The sequence below is a fragment of the Bubalus kerabau genome, chromosome 3, assembly GCF_029407905.1.
Source record: "Bubalus kerabau isolate K-KA32 ecotype Philippines breed swamp buffalo chromosome 3, PCC_UOA_SB_1v2, whole genome shotgun sequence".
Lineage (NCBI taxonomy): Eukaryota > Metazoa > Chordata > Mammalia > Artiodactyla > Bovidae > Bubalus > Bubalus kerabau.
The window spans coordinates 93,146,492-93,164,628 of NC_073626.1; the positions used below are offsets into that span (position 1 = coordinate 93,146,492).

Here is an 18,137-nt window from a genome sequence, read left to right on the forward strand (position 1 = left end):
TGTTAGATGTAGAAACGTTGAATTAGGATTTTGATCTTTACTGTCTAGTGTAGCCAAGTCCCTGGGAGGACCTAAATAATCTATTTCTTAGCATGCATTTTTCTTAAATCCTTCAGGTAAAGTCAGATTTTAAAATCATAAAACCTATGATTAGTCATAGATTTATTCCCTTATGTCAATTCTCCCTAGCACACCCTATAGCCCTCATCTCTTTTTCCTGAATTACTGGAAGCATATCCTTAATGGTTCTGCCGCCTCAGAACTGGCCAGTCTCTCCACACAGTCCTGCCAGTTATTTTCCAGGATACAGGCCTAATGACACATCCCCATAACCAACAGCTCATCATAACATTTTTCAGGTCAAATTTATACTTATAAACTTTCGCTAAAAGATCCTTTAGGATGTTTCTTTCTACAGCTCTCATCTCCCAACACTCCTTTCTGACACGTATCCCTCCAACCAGCCTTACTGAAATTCTTGCAGATCCTCCAATGCATCATCTGTTTGGACATCCATCTCTTTTCTTCTACTTGAAAACTCCCTCCACAGCTCACATACCCACACACATACAGGCCCATACACACCTTTTGTCTACTCAATTTCTATTCATTCTTGAAAACACACAATCCAACTGCCACTTCTTCTATGACCATCACTAATTGCTTCTCCAATTTAAAAGTCTTGGCATTTGCTTCAACAACATCCTTGATGGAAAAAAAAATTGTATTGAAGATACTTAGTATGCAGTTGATAAGAGGAATCTGGTCTAATTATGGTTGGTGATTATTTTTTATACTGTATGTGCCAAAGCTTTACTACTGTGGAAAGACAACTGTTTAATAAAAGATTTACATTCTATAAAAAAAAAAAAACACCCTTGAATACATCTTCCATAGGACCTAACACTCCACACTCACAAAGCAATTTACTCTATTTCCTCTTCCAGGCTATACATTTTAAAGAGATAAGTACCAGATCTTATATAACTGCAGATTTCTAGTGCTGGTAGAGAGTGTTGGGCTCCTTGTAGAGTTTCAAAAAATTGTTTAGTGAATGAATAAATAAAAGATAAGGAGGAAAGAAAGAAAGAAGGGAAGGAGAAAGAGAAGCAAGAAAGAAGGAGAAAGAAAGAAAGAAAGAGAGACAAACACTAAGAGAAAGAAACAAAAATTGTGATTAAAAATCTCCAGTTAGTTTCTTCAGTTAGATTGAATATTTACTCTTTGGCCAAACCATATGTCACCGAAGAAAATGCCCTGGACATGGAATACCTCCTTAAGCAATTCTGAATAACCCTCCTCTGGTCAGTCATCTGTACAATGACAGGTTTCTTAAGGTACTTTCCAGTATAAATTTCTGCTATTATTAACTAGCTCAGATGGAAAAAGGGAATGAAATGAATGATCCCTTAAAACTATAGGAGTTAATATTTTCCCTTTGCTAACCTGAACATTTAAAGTATTGAAAAAGATCTCAATCTGACTGAATAGTCACCTCCTATTCTTTGTATTTCATCAGAGTTTTATATAGTAATCTATGCTCTAAACTATTATGAGTTTAAGTAATTGAAATAGTATGAACTAATTTTGAAGATTAAAAGAAATATCATATCTGAAATTAGCGACTGGAAAGGTGTTGAGTCTTCAATTTTTAAGGCTGAATTAGTCTAATGGTTTTCAACTTTTAACCAATGACCCATTTTTTTAAAATGCAGGGCTTCCCTGGTGGCTTAGTGGTAAAGAATCCACCTGCTAATGCAAGAGACATGAGTTCCATGCCTGGTCCAGGAAGTTCCACGCCTGCTCCACATGCTATGGAGCAGCTAAGGCCGTGTGCCACAACTGTGTAGCCTGTGCTCTAGAGCCCGGGAACCACAACTCATGAGCGCTCATGCCACAACTACTGAAGCCCTTGGGCCACAGAGTCTGTGCTCTGCAACAAAAGAAGCCACTGCAAATGAGAAGCCCCAGCATGGCCACTAGAGAGTAGCCCCTGCTCGCCACAACTAGAGAAAAGCCCGAGCTCAGCAATGAAGACACAGTGCCAACAAAAATAAATAAATAAGATAATTTTTTTAAATGCGTGTAGCCAACATGGAAACTTGTAAATATTTCATCTGTGAGAGCTACTGCAGTGGTAATGTGTTGACTGGTTGAAGTGGTGGTCAGGGAAGGGTAGCCTGGACTCCTGATATTGGCAGATATTGGCACCCTCTCAACGCCATCTCTGGGACACTACACAGGTGCTCTGCTTTTCACACCAGTGTCTGTGCCATGACATCCATACATATCCCTAGGGCTAATCTGGGTTTACTGTGACAGTACAGGAGTTTTTAAAACCACATAAAAGAACTCTGCTCACTTATTCTTCTTCCCATTCTCTAACCAAGTATCACTCCATGAAAGAGTGAACAGCTTGACACTTGGCACTTAGCACTTTACAGAAGTGATTTATGGCTCTTGGGTCTTATGGATTTTGTCCCTCTGCAGCAGGTTTTCATTTTCAAGAAGTTGTATAAGTGATTAACTAATCATCGCAAATGCCTGCATTATATCTCAGAGATGATTCCAGGTCCTATCATATCTGTGGCCAGGAGCAAGGCCTTACCATGGGATTCCTGGAAAACCAGAAGCAGGCCTGTAAGTGAAGTAAGCATATCTGTGTTCAAAGGTTGCCTTTTCTCTATTGCTTTTGAACAAAGAGTTCATAGGAACTGACAGGTGGTGAATAATTCTATGGCCAGTAGGAAGAAGGAAAAATCTTACGTCTATTTTTTAAGTGTTTATCTTTCCAAAAACCTGTTTAAATTTTATCTTTCTTTAGAACAACATCTTATGAGGCCAGCTTCACAGTATTTTCAGATCTGTGACTTTCCCTTATCATTGATTTGTTTTGTTGCTTAGTCATTAAATCGTGTCTGGCTCTTTTGCGACCCCATGGACTGTAGCCCACCAGGCTCCTCTGTCCATGGAATTTTCCAGACAAGAATACTGGAGTGGGTTGCCATTTCCTTCTCCAGGGGATCTTCCAGACTCAGGGATACAGCCCATGTGTCCTATGTTGGCAGGTGGATTCTTTACCACAGAACCACCTGGGAAGCCCCACCATTGATTAGGTAAATCTAACAACAATATAAGAGAAATAATACCTACTGTAAAGAGAAACTATATCTACTCTATGTGTTCATAATATCAGAAAACGATGAAGATATTACCACAAATATTCAGGGTTAATTGTAGAGAAACTGGGTGAATGCCCAAGATTCTATGGATAACTTTCATATGTCAAGAGTCAGCAATGATTTCTGGGAGTTCTTAAAAGTGTTTGGAAAGACAGAAATGACCACATCTAACCCATTTTATGGAAACTGCCAGTCCTTGTGAATATGTTTTAATAAAGAAAACAGATAGCATCTACGTATGCATGATATGCGGCTTCCCCAGTGGTTCATTGGGTAAACAATCTGTCTGCCATGCAAAAGATGCAGGAGACTCAAGTTCGATCCCTTGGTCAGGAAGATCCCCTAGAGGAGCAAAGGGTAACCCACTCCAGTATTCTTGTATGGAAAATCCCATGGACAGAGGAGCCTAGAGGACACAGAGGAGCCTGGTGGAATACAATCTGCTGCTACTGCTGCTAAGTTGCTTTAGTCATGTCCGACTCTGTGCGACCCCACAGACGGCAGCCCACCAGGCTTCTCTGTCCCTGGGATTCTCCAGGCAAGAACACTAGAGTGGGTTGCCATTTTCTTCTCCAATGCATGCAAGTGAAAAGTGAAAGTGAAGTCGCTCAGTCGTGTCCAACTCTTACCGAGCCCATGGACTATAGCCTACCAGGCTCCTCCATCCATGCGGTTTTCCAGGCAAGAGTACTGGAGTGGGGTGCCATTGCCTTCTACAAGGCTGCAAAGAGTCAGACACGACAGCATGAGCACAGTACATGATATGGCATGCCCTGAATGTTTTCACATCTTTAATGAATTTAATTAAAAAAAAAAAACCCTATGAGTTGAGTACTACTACTAATCAAATTTTAAGAATGAGGAATCTGAATCACTGTGAGTGTATGTTACTTTCTCAGTATTGCAGAGTAATAAAGTATAAACCAAGACACTAAGAGGCCTATGCCAACCCTCTGTAACACTATGTTACTTTGTCTGTTTCTGTTGCTGACATTGAATAGGAATCTCCACAGAAGGATAACAGGATGATAAACTCTAAGAAACTTCATACACCAAAATAACACCACTTTTGTCTGAGTGATCTTACATGACAGTAATTGTGGGGCCCTAATTATTCGGCAATCAATGGACCAAACCATTGAAATGTACTTTTAGAGCAGTCTTTCTAGTCTTCCCTTCCTCCTTTGAACTTTTTTGCTGATTTAGTCTTGAGATATAGTGACTGACAATTGGCTTATCCTTCCTTGTGTAATTTCTAAGAAGGTAGGGATAGTATCTTACTATGGTTCTCATCTCTGCTTTATCTGGACCATATCTTTCTAATAGTAGAGGAAAAAAACAATCCTGTCTCATTATCCTCCACTAAATTTTCCAGTGGAATTAAGGTGTCAACTACAAATTGGCACTCACCGAGAACATTTGCCAGAGACTAAACAACAACAACAAGGGCATTTGCCATCTGCCTCTGCAGAGATTGAACCCTGTGCTGCTGCAGCTGTTGACCTTCAACACCCTCTAAGGGTAATTTGGGTGGAGAGTGAGGCACTCTGTGCTCCGGAGAAACTGGTGGAACAGGTCTTTAGATAGTCAGCTACTTTCAGGAACTGATTTCATGATCCCAATCATTGCAACTGTTCATATCTAGAAAAGCACTAAATCCCTTCATGGTGACATCGGCTCCTCATGGCTAGCAGAAACCCTTTTGTAAAAGAAGTGCTTGATTGCATTGAACTCCCCCTTCACCAAAATATCATATATTGACCTCCCCCAACTCCCTCTTTTGAGCAGTCTCTCAGACCTATCTGAGGTGCTGTCTCCCAAGCTGTAGTCTCCATTTTGCGCTACATACAACTTCACTCACAACTCCATGTTGTGCATCTTTTTTTAGTCAGCAAAGGAGTACTTCTTTCCCTGGGCTGGTAAATGTTTAACCACCTGCTCTTTGGAGGAATTAAAAAAAAAAAAACTTGCTTGGTAGCATTTGTCAATTCCCGTGGTATGAATACTATTCCCATCACCAAATTCAAGTGACTAACCAACATGATGTCACTGGATACAGTGTTGGAAGAGATGCTAACAATGGGTTTTCCACCAGCTGCCAACCAGTACGAAGACTGCGTTAGCCATTCAGTGAAATTTAAGTCCCACTGAAGAGAGTAGAGAAAAGATAAACAAGGAAAAATATGAGTAAATACTGACTTTGGGGTTTCTATTTAACATCCTCTGGTCCCATGAAACTTCACAAGTAGCTTGGCTATCTATTTCTTCTGTCGCCCTTTCAAAATATCTGTGATGACAGATCAAAGTGTTAATCTCCCTCTATTTTCTTTTTATTTTTTTTTATTTTTTTAATTTTATTTTATTTTTAAGCTTTACATAATTGTATTAGTTTTGCCAAATATCAGAATGAATCCGCCACAGGTATACATGTGTTCCCCACCCTGATTTTCACTTGACCAGTTTCACTAGCCAACTGTAAACTTTCTGAGGGCAGAGATTATCTTATTGCTATTTTATCCCCTGACTCTGCCCTAAAGAAAATTTAAAAAAAAAAAAAAAAGTTAAATGAAAGAAAAAATCCTTGAAAAATCTTGTTCCAGCCCAAGAGATTGTATCTATTTCTTTATTAGCAACTAGAGGTCATGCAGTGACACCCCAATCCTGTACTCTTGCCTGGAAAATCCCATGGGTGGAGGAGCCTGGTAGGCTGCAGTCCATGGGGTCGCTAAGAGTCAGACACGACTGAGCGACTTCACTTTCACTTTTCACTTTCATGCATTGGAGAAGGAAATGGCAACCCACTCCAGTGTTCTTGCCTGGAGAATCCCAGGGATGGGGGAGCCTTGTGGGCTGCCATCTATGGGGTTGCACAGAGTTGGACACGACTGAAGCGACTTAGCAGCAGCAGCAGCAGCAGAGGTCATGAGTATACACCTGGATTTTGCCCTTAATGCAGAATTTGCCTGCTTTGTTGATTTATGGTTAATCCATAGCATTACCCTTTAACATAGTTATTTGTAGTTGGCGGTTATGTTCTGCAGACTTGTGAATAAGAAGCAATTAATTTTCCATACTTAACACTAATGAAATTTCATTTGAAATGAAAAGTAACTACAGAATTAGCATTTGCATCTACTTAGCAGGTTGTCTTCATTATATAACAAACAGAAACAAAGTACTTGAAGTCCATCTTAGGCAAAGGCTTGAAAATGGAGTATAAAGAGCTAGATAAAGACTGACAGGCAGTTAGGCAAATACAAAGAGAAGACTAACTCAAATTATTATAAATGTATTTAAATAGCTAGATTACCAGTTTATTGCAGGTATACTGGATAGTAGGAAAAACAATAATTTATTGAACATACTCATATAAGCAATAAGACAAGAAGAAAGAGGTTATAGAGGAGGATATATATATAAGCCATGAATAAATGAATTAGGCAGCAGAGATGGTGAAAGTTTTAGTAGGTTTGGACTAGGTTTTTTTAAAAAAAGAAAAGAAAAAAATACTCAGTTTCTGTAGTCTTAAAATATCTGCCAGTGGAGAACAGTAGGGGAGAATGGCCTAGAATGGGATAGCTTTTCCTCATCTTTTTACGGCTAGTCATTTTTTTCAGAGACTAAAGGCAAGTCTTTGTCACACTACTATTTACTGAAAAGAATGAAAAATGAGAAGGTGGTAATAGGGAAGAAGAGAAAGAGAGAAAGAAACAGTACAAGCAAGCCAAATAAACATGTGCTTGAGGAAGATGTGCAAAACCTAAACTTCCTGGTGATATTTTGTACATTTAGTGGAAAAAAACAATTCCTCATGTTCATTCTTAAAAAATAATTAACCCATTTCTTCCTTTACATGTATAATTAGATAAATGTCATGATTATTGTTTTATATTATATATATATATTTATTTTATTTATTATTTTATATAATATATGGGCTTCCCTGGTGGCTCAGTGGTAAGGAATCCACTTGCCAATGCAGTAGATGTAGGTTCAGTCCATGGGTCAGGAAGATCCCCTGCAGGAGGAAATGGCAACCCACTCCAGTATTCTTGCCTGGGAAATCCCATAGACAGAGGAGCCTGGCAGGCTACAGTCCATGGGGTTGCAAAAGAATTGAACATGACTTAGTGACTAAACAACAGCAAACAACAACATAATATATATTTCTGTAAAATATTATTTTTAAAAATATACTGACTTTTAACTACAGATTTAAAAAACCCAACATACTATCACCATTTTCTCAATGAACAACCTTGATGCTGGCTAAGCAGACTTGGTTTCTGCAGGAGAGTCAGGCAGAAATGCTGGTAAATAAATGTTTGCTTTTTACTGAAAAGTAATATGGGATGGAGCCTCTGATGTAACTACAGACAGATTTTAGAACTTTAGAAAAAGATGATTTCTGCACTTATGAATATTTTGGACAAGAAAGGATTTTTTGAAAATGAAATCATCAGCTTCAGTGCAATGTTCTCTAATAGTTCCCTTTAAAAGAGAGCAGGTGGCAGTGTCCAATGACAAACACTGAGATGCAGTGAGCACTCCTGAAATCAAATTCAGAAGAAAATACACATTTTCTTCTTGTATTAGTATGGCTGTGTTTGTGGCGCTGTGTACTTCTGTGTATCTTGCTAATTATATCATCTGTCCTATTCAATAAACGCAGAGAAATGGATGGTGCTTATGCATGTCTTTACTTTTAGCATTTACTTCTGGACAATATTGGCTCTGCTAATGAGATTTCCTGGATATTATATCTTTCTGTCTTACTGAGCTTTCCAGATACTAATATTTGTGTTTCTGAGCACCAAATCATTTTTCTTTAATAATTTTAGAGTTTTCTAAAATCTTTAAAAATCCCTGCCTTCTTGAATGGAATAGATATATTAACAGTTACATCTTTCTATGACTCTCTCAATCAGTATCATCAATAATGCTTACTATTTGATTCTGTCATACAAAGATGTCCTCAAGGCTCACTATACACTAACAAGCCCCAATATACCATGTGTTTTGAGTTGTTTACTGATAGTTTTGTTGTTAATCATTAAGGCTGCCAAGTAGTAATACTCCCTCCATCGTTGTTTGTTCTCTTTTGCTAAGACCTGAAACCAAACCATCATATTTATCAAAATAGTGTGCATAAAAAATGGCAAAGTAGAAAGTTTTTAGTTCACAAATTCTGACAGCATCTCTTTGCACCCAGATATGGGCTCACTTTTAGTTTCTTGGTTACCAGAGGGGTGAGGAGGGGCAAGATAGATGAAGAGGATTAGGAGGTAAAACTACTAGGTATAAAATAAGCTGCAAGGATGTAATGTACACAGCAGAAGGAATATAGCCAATATTTTATAAAAACTTTATGTGGAGTATAACCTATAAACATATTCAATCACTACACCGGAATCTAGCATAATATTATAAGTCAAATAAGTAATAAAAATAGAATCAACAAGGTATTTAGAATACCTACATTTGAAAAAATTAGGTGTTTGATGTTGTAGGAAACTATGAGACTCCTAACAATATAAAATAAAAATAAAGTTCTAAATGAAAATCCGAGTCAAAGATACAAGGTTGTTCACAGTTCACTGGCTTTGTTTTTGGTCTTTTTTGGTCAACTGACATGATGGGGACTGGTGGAAATATCTTAGAGAATATGCTTTTTGTCTCTGTGTCTCTCTCTCATGCATACAACCATACATACCATCCACCACCCACATCTCTTGCATAGAGGGTAAGGAAGAATGTTCTTTCTATGTTTATTTGTTTTTTTTAATAGTAATTTTTCTTGATGGTCTGCCCAGATTCCTTCTACATGTCAGGCCACGTGTACAATATGAAGCAATAGAGATAAAATCATGACAGATGTTCTGAATAAACTGAAGCTGCTGACCCTTTTACCACTTTCTCCTCCAGCTAGAGTTCCATGACAGAGAAGGATGAAAATTCACTAAGCAGAAAATCTCATTTAGGCCATGGAAATTTGAATGCAATTATAAATGTTTGCTTCATTTCTTTGGTTGAAATCCAACTTATATCAGAAATATCAGTGCAAATTTATTTAAAATAGACTATCTCTTTTTCATTTTTATTTATTTTTTCCCCAACCAGAGATCAAACTATCACCCCCTGAAGTGGAAGCACAGTATCTTAACCACTGAACTGCCAGGGAAGTCCCTCTACCCTTTTTCACAGTGAAAGGGGGAACTACTCATAATAACGACGAGTCCTGGACAGAGGGTGTGTGATCATCCTACTCAAGTAACATATGATACTGAGTCAAGGCACAGACCCTCACTGACCACTTTGAAGACATGCTTAGCAAGACTATCTAAAACATCAGAGTTAAGTGTGGCAGAAATATTGGAGAAAATTCAAAATTGAAAATGTGGTATTTTGTTTGACCATATATCATTATTTGGTACATTTAAAAAATTCTATTTATTTACCTTGAATGTATGTTATCCTATCTGATAGGATTATTTTAAAAATTAGCATATTAATAATAAGAAAGCTGCCTATTTTAATACATTCCCAGAGATATGGTCCTCAAAAATAAATTTCTTCCCTAATGGTGGATATATATTCAATACTTAGATGCATTCTTTTGTTCTTTGTGCCTCTAACTTCCATCTCAGGGTAGCATTAAAGTTTGTCAATCAAATGACTATTTGACATGTCAAGTGAATCAAGTGAATTAAATGACGACTGGATATATATACCACATCTTTATCCACTCATGTGTCGCAATGGAATACTACTAAGCCATTAAAAGGAACATAACTGGGTCATTTATAGAGACATGGATGGACCTAAAGACTGTCATACAGACTGAAGAACATCAGAAAAACAAACATCGTATGTTAATGCATATAGATCCCTGGGTGGGGAAGATCCCAGGGTCAGGAAGATCCCCTGGAGGAGGGCATGACAACCCACTCCACTATTGTTGCCTGGAGAAGCTCATGGACAGAGGAGTCTGCCGGACTATAGTCTAGAGGGTCCCAAAGTTAGTCTGACGTGACTGAAGCAACCTAGCATGCTTGCATGTGAAATCTAGAAAAATGATACAGATGACCTTTTTTCAGGGTAGGAGTGAGATGCAGATATGTGAACAGATGTGTGGCCATGGGGTCAGGGGGAAGGAGTGGTGGGATGAACTGGGAGATGGGTATTGACATGTATACACCACTATGTGTAAAATAGATAGCTAGCAAGAAGCTGCTGTATAACACAGGGAGCTCAGCTCCGTGGTTTGTGGTGATCTAGAGGGGAGGGGTGAGGAGGAGGGAGGGGTGGGGAGGGAGGGAGGAGGCTCAAGAGTGATGGGATATGTGTATACATATAGCTGGTTCACTTCATTGCACAGCAGAAACTAACACTGTAAAGCAACTGTATCCCAATATTTTGGAAAAAAATTACTATTAGATAAATACTCTTGACTAATAAACAGGCCTCAAGACTAGAGTAAGGAGTCCTTTTTAGAAGTTAGAGAGATACTAGTGAAAATGAAGTGAAGTCGCTCAGTCATGTCTGACTCTTTGCAACCCCGTGGACTGTAGCCTACCAGGCTTTTCCATCCATGGGATTCTCCAGGCAAGAATACTGGAGTGGGTTACCATTTCCTTCTCCAGGGGATCTTCCCGACCCAGGGATCGAACCCAGGTCTCCCGCATGGGAGGCAGACGCTTAAGTTGCTCCTAAAAATGTATTGCTATGTCGGGTGCAGGCTTCTTCACACACGATTCAGACTGATTCTCAGTCTAGAGGAGGATTCTCCAATCCAACTGGAATTCTGTAGGGAAGAGAGTGGTCATTGGCTGCCGATGTCCACTCCAGATGTGAGATGCAGAAGCTGCTGTGAGCTCACGTGCCAGGTGTTTACTGATTTTGGTCTGTTAAAGTCCCAGCACTACAATCTAGCATTCAAGGACCTCTCTGGAAACTTTGTTTCCGAGCATTATGTCCCCAAAAAACACCCATCATGAAATTTCCACTCTAGCCAAGCAGGTACATTCAGAGTCCCCTAAAACATTGTTTTATTCCTCACATTTCTTAGATGGGTTTCTTACAAAAGTGACTGTGACACGGAGCTTTACTTACAGGATTTTTAATGGAAGTGATCTGTGGAACACCTGTAAGAAAGTGATGGGAGAAGGACTTGGCAAAAGCAGAATGTGAACTCTGGCATTGTTGCAACAGCGCCCACCATGAAATCCATGAGGAACTTCAGAGCTGGCTGACCTGGAGAGGTGTCACACTGACTGGGCTTTGTACCTTCACGTTAACCAGGCATTGGGTGCGGCTGCCCCATGAAAGGGGCCATAACCTTGGGTGATACAGGTCCCTTGGGCTGAGGGCTATTCCTGGACCTGGACTCAGCTGTGAGTTTCAGCAGTCAATCACTCCTAGTGGTGAGGACATGAGTGCCCAGGTCTGAAGCAGGGAGATGCACGGCACAACAGCACTCCCCATACCACTCTTCTACTTGGAAAGCCACCCCCATAGGACTCTAACTATTCTTACAGCAGAGGTCAAGTGCCACCTGTTATTTCTTTCCTGTTCTGACTACCCTGGCCAGAGAAAAGTTTCCACACCCCTGAACTCCTTGCTAGTATCATGACAACTCAGGAAACAGCTGTTTCCAAGCACGGCAGAGGGAGAGTAGATGTTGAGACACAATCCCATTCAACTTAGTCAATATTTATTTTTTTTTTTGCATGACGCATGGGGGTTTCATTTTGCATCAAAAAAGAAGGGAGGGTACACAGTATCTAGGACATAAAAATACACGAAAAACAATAAGCCAGAAAGGTAGTGACACTGATTCTGTTCTCGAGTGGTACCAGAAACCCCCTAAACCTTTACAGCAGTTAGAACAAAAATTTGAAAGCAACATTTTCAAGAATGGTTTTATGATACTTACAATTCAAGTAGCGCTGCTTCTGGGGCTAATGCAACACCAGTGACACAAATCATGGAATGTGTCTTCTTCTCAACTGTTTTACAAAACACTGTGCAGCCTGTGCACTCGAACAAGGAGGGATGGTGGTTATCCAAAGTTCGAGCAATCTCATAGAGGACACTGGCAGCCACTGAAGAGGTGAGTATTTTTCAAGAGTCTCATAGGCATCACTGAGGAAGCTGGAGAGAAAACATGAATGAACAACTTGTGAGCACCATGAGTAACTGTCTACAGACATTCGTGTATGGAAGAGATGACTGGTTTTATGCCCTGAGTCATGACGCAGAGGTAGGAAGGAGTAAAACTGCTGAATTAATGAAATTCATCATGGATTGTAGTATGAGCTAATTTGAAAAACTCAGTTTCCCCTAGAAGTTATCACATAATGCCTATAACTATTTGTGTATCTCTTCTAACTAGACTATAAAATCCTTGCAGGACCATGTGTTTCCTTCACAAATATTTGATGATTAATTCATAGATTGATGGCTAAAGTTCTCCTAGGGTTCTAAAGGATGCTATTTATTATTTATTCCATCTCATGGACTGGGCTTAATAAGCAAATAATCATAATTATAAAGGAGTGCTTTCTCAACAGTGATTAATGTCTTTTCTATCAGCTTTTTTTCTTTTATTAATATTAGAGTCCCTATATCCTTAACTGTCTTCTTCCAAATGTCTCATATTCCTATTTTCACTTCTTCCCATCATGGGAGATTCCTTCATGATGGCGCTGTTCCATTCCCCCACCAAGACTTACATGAAATTTAGGATCACAGCTTTCTTAGATGCTGGTGACATTATCCAAATATAAAGGTGTTTAATAGATCTGAGAGCTTCCTTGGTAGCTCAGATAGTAAAGAATCCACCTGCAATGCAGGAGACCTGGGTTCAATCCCTGAGTCTGGAAGATCCCCTGGAATAGGGAATGGCAACCCACTCCAATATTCTTGCCTAGGAAATCCCATGGATAGAAGAGACCGTCAGGCCCCTATGCACTATGTCACGAAGAGTTGGACACGCCTGAGAGACTAACATACAAGACAGACCTGAACCACAGATAAGAAAGTGAGTTAAACAGAGACCCTGGCCTAGGCTACTTTTTAATCTTCTTTCCTTAGGCTCTTAGATTTCTATTCTTTCTCCCACATGTTCTGGCTATAAAACTGAATACTGATAAAGCATTAGTTGGTACATTTCTAAATATTTTCAAACACTGAGAATGAAGGTGAGGTAAACCAATGAGTCTGAGAGGATTTTATGGATTACTCATGGGATGGTAGGTTAGTTGGTTCTTTCACAGTATTTTCTTGTTCTCTTTCCCAAACATAGAAAATTCTCACTCTACAAAGTCTGCTCAATGCTAAACTTCAAAAATGACCTCCAACATACATACTTTGTTCAAGATGTGGGAATCACTTCCTGAATTTTAACTGGGCCAAAGAGACATATGTGTATGCATATCCATGATAGTCTCATAAATACATAATATGTTACATATACAAGTGTTTCATACTTTTTCATAATGAAAATATGTAGACAACACAGAAACTAAGACAAGTACAAACATAAATATGAGAGGATTCTAAATCATTTCTGTGGAGAAAGAAATGCTTGGGGCTTTTAAGGGTCAATACTTTGCTTGATAACAATGCCCTCTACACAGGGAAGATTTCCTTTATACTTAAAGGAGGGTTTTGATTGGATAAGCCAGATTATTGTACCACCTTTTTCATGTTTTATGGAGGCAGAGTCTTAGTAATGCAGAAGAGCAAGAAATCTCCTTTTTTAAATGAGTAGCATTTTCTTACATAGGCTCTAACTGCCTCCTAAACTGCCAAGTGATAGTGAGCATTACAAAACCATCTCAGAAGAAATATCCTATTTCCTAATACCCAGAAAGCATCTTGATAGTTGATTATTCTCTAACTGAATTCCCTATCTGACCCAAGTCTTACTCTGCAAGCTTTTGTTCATGCATTTCCTTCCTATTAGTGTTTACAAAAATTGCAAAGGTCAAAGTGAAAGTGGTAATTGCTTTTGGCACTTTAGAAAATGGTCTTCTTTCTGTACTTATCATTTTCTCTAAAGCTGTCTTCTGCTGGGTCTTTTATCAATTGTGCTTCACACTGTAGATCAACACATTTGGAGCCCTCTGCCTGCTAAGTCCCTTTCTTGTATTCAGTTCAGTTCAGTTCAGTCGCTCAGTCGTGTCCGACTCTTTGCGATCCCATGAATTGCAGCATGCCAGGCCTCCCTGTCCATCACCAACTCCCGGAGTTCACTGAGACTCACGTCCATCGAGTCAGTGATGCCATCCAGCCATCTCATCCTCTGTCATCCCCTTTTCCTCCTGCCTTCAATCCCTCCCAGCATCAGGGTCTTTTCCAATGAGTCAACTCTTTGAATGAGGTGGCCAAAGTACTGGAGTTTCAGCTTTAGCATCAGTCCTTCCAAAGAACACCCAGGACTGATCTCCTTTAGAATGGACTGGTTGGATCTCCTTGCAGTCCAAGGGACTCTCAAGAGTCTTCTCCAACACCACAGTTCAAAAGCATCAATTCTTCGGCGCTCAGCTTTCTTCACAGTCCAACTTTCACATCCATATATGACCACTGGAAAAACCATAGCCTTGACTAGACGGACCTTTGTTGGCAAAATAATGTCTCTGCTTTTGAATATGCTATCTTGGTTGGTCATAACTTTCCTTCCAAGGAGCAAGTGTCTTTTAATTTCATGATTTAAAACTCACTGAAGTAGCCTAGTGCAAATACACTAATATTTTCTATGCTAGATTTCCGTGAGAAAGCAGTGAGTAGAACACTTAATTCTTTTTCTGCAGTTTGGTGCAGTCATAAAGTAGTTGAGATTTGAAGATCAGTTTATATACCAGAGATGAGACACTTAAGAGAAAATTTAAAAGGAGAAAAAAACTTTAACACTCTTTTTGTTTTCTATTTAAGATCATTATGAAGTATTAAGAAAGACAATATAAGTGGTCCACCTTTTCAAAGAGTATGCATGATTCTTATTGCCATCCTGCTAATACTTCCATGTGCTAGAACTACTGCCTGATTTCTTCCTTCATTGTTTCCTAAGGACTTATTTCCCTACCTGCCTTTGTTATGAATCCAGAGCTTGTATTGGATCTATCCCTGCTCACCTTTATTTCTTCAGTGATTTAGTTGAGCTCTTTCCTACTATCACCACACTTACTTTATAGAAAACCAAGAGAGAGATTTTCTGACTTAATACCAGTTAGACTTATCTCCTAATGTCGATCTGTCAAGTCATCATTACTTTGAGCCTTTATCTATAGGAACAGAGGATTTTTATTATTGGATCCAGGCTCTTTCTCCATTTTCCTCTCCACATTCACTTATAGTAAATAACAGTGCTTACTGTAAGACAAGCATGTACTCTTACAGTGAAGCTTTATTCCAAGAGCATCAAATTCTATAGTAAAAATGTCATACTTTACAAAACTGATCCAAGCTTTTAAGATTAACAGAGAGGAAAGAGATTCTGAAGGTATTCACAATTTACCAATCTTTGGGTAAAAAAAAATGTATTTAATTTGGATTCATTAATTTGCCAAAAGTGACCCATGTTTCCCAGTAGCAATAGGAAGAAATATAGTAATATTTTCACTCCTAAAGCCCTTTCATCCCAAAATCATAAATATGCTGCAATCATTAATTAATTAAGTATTCCAGCCTTACCACTGAAGTAGGTGAGTTTCCTGTCTCCAACTGAGGCCAGTGCTCAGAGAAAGGCAGAATCTTCCCTAATGCAGCTAATTAGGCAGTGCTACACCACTAGGGAAAATTTCTGATCCCAGCTGGAGACCAACTTGTGCCCTGAAGAAATGAGACTTAATAGCCCTTCAAGTTCTCATCCTAACCTCTGTCCCTGCTGTTGATATTCTTAATCATATCAATATCTAGTTCTTTTTGGCCTATTACAGAGCTGTTGGTCCACAGGGCATCCAGGGTCTTAAAGAAATCACAGACAAAATGTACACTGTATTAAAACAAACAAACAAACAGATCCTTCTACGTTCAGCAGTTAACTTCTGTCTGTGGGAAGGTCACATATTGAATGGGTGTTGTGATCACCTTTCAGAGGCAGGATGGACTCATATGCTCGCAATCTGGTTCACATGTTGAGACTGATGATATACACAAGAGAATATAACGAAGGTTTATTCATCACAGTGAATACCCCCGGAAAGAGCAGGGCTGGCTCCCAAGCTGGTCCAAAAATGACTTATGAGAGCAAGGAAAGGTGTCTGCCATGGGAGTTTATTAAACGTGGCTAAGGAGTAAGACTGAGGTGAGGGTCCCACAGGCACTGATGGGGGCTGGCATGGTTTGAACTTTCTTCACACCACGGTCAAAGAAGTGAGGGCATTCTTAAAGCCGAGGGAAAGATGTAGAGGTGAGGCAGGAAAGCTGTCAGCACTCAAACACCAAAACTTCCTCACTCTTAAAAAAAAAAAAAATCAGTCACTCTTTATTACTCAACACTGCATAAAATTCCAGATCGCACAAAGATGTTGTATGCATATTACTCTATGAAAGAATTACATGTTAAGGGAGCACTTGGGGAGATATAATATAAATAAATAATTCAATGTCTTTAAGATTTTTTACTGAGATGTTATAAGCACAGTCAGTAACAGTTGGTAGGGCCTGTGGTACCAGGAATTAAAAGGCACCTCTTCTGATAAATGGTAATGAAATGTGGTCAGGCTCCTCTGTGGATTCCTTGTATTCCTGGCCTTCTTTTTTGGCCCTAATTCTATCTTTGCCATTTAAAATATCATGGTATTACTCTTTCTGACCATTTAACAATAGTGAAAGTGGTAGCAACTAAAGGACTTAACCCAGGGTCACAAAGACCATATGACTTCTGATTTAGCATTAATCCACCAAAGCAGAATGTCTCTTCCCATTATTTGTCATAATCTCAAGAATCATAAATGTATGATATTCCTTTCCCTTCAAGCTTTCTAAAAACCATGTTGTGTGGTCTTAATTTTGTTGTACAATTTAATCTAAATTAAAAAGGGGTAAAAAGAGTTTAGCCATGTCATCTTAAAAGTTTAAAGCTATACAAAGGAAAATTTTGAAGTTATTGCTTGAATTAATGAAATGTTCCCAACAAACATTCCATGAACAAAACAAATTTCTCAATACTCTAAGCTTCTTGTTGTTTCCTCATGTTATAACAGGAGCTCTGATGTTGTTTTTAGGTTCAAGTTAGACAGTATTATGTAGCAGGGAACATTTCTCTCCAGGCTTATACATCCATTCTTGGTATCCTGTTCTGGTTCACCCATGGCTGCAGATGAATACTTCCTACTGTTTCAGTGCCTGTGTTTCTCCTCTCTCCTCATGTATCACAAACTGCTCTTAAGAAATGATCTGATAACTGCTAAATATAAAACTTTCTTTTATCACTAGGGAAGTAAGGTGATTTGACTTATTCTTTTTTTCATTCAACAAAAGTATATTGAGTGATATGATATTTTGGGCTTGGGCAAAGCAAGACAGACCTAGTCTTCTGCTCTCATGGAGTACAGCTTAGGATATGGGGCAAGCATTCATCCTTCATGTAAGGTAGACAGAATTTTTGTAATCTCCCAAATGTCTTAAACCAGGACATGGAAGAGGCAATATGCAAATATATGCCTCTGTTATTCTAAATCCCATACCCTTCATTATGAGGTAGCAAGGAGATGTTTCTAAGCTTAAATGCATTCAATTCATGGAGGAGCTATTAATTTTACAAATGGAATTGAATATTGGACAGCAGACCTTACCTAAATCAAAACCATTGCATACTACATAGCCTGTCCCTCTTCAGTACATTCAGAAGGCTTGGGGTTATTAATTTATTTTTCTGAATGTTTATGTAACCTTTTACTATATTCCTTTAGGCTGTAAAAAAAGCCTCAGTAGAGGTTTGTCTGTTGC

General features: G+C 38.9%; 1 long non-coding RNA gene across 1 annotated transcript in view; it reads right to left on the bottom strand.

Moving 5' to 3' along the window:
* Positions 1 to 16,008, bottom strand: part of LOC129647722 (uncharacterized) — a 33,045-nt gene extending 17,037 nt beyond the window's left edge. The window contains exons 1-2 of the long non-coding RNA XR_008712459.1: positions 15,879 to 16,008; positions 12,118 to 12,335 (exon numbers count right to left, since the gene is read on the bottom strand). This is a non-coding gene — a long non-coding RNA (uncharacterized LOC129647722). The remainder of the gene's footprint in view (positions 1 to 12,117; positions 12,336 to 15,878) is intronic.
* Positions 16,009 to 18,137: the final 2,129 nt, after the last annotated feature.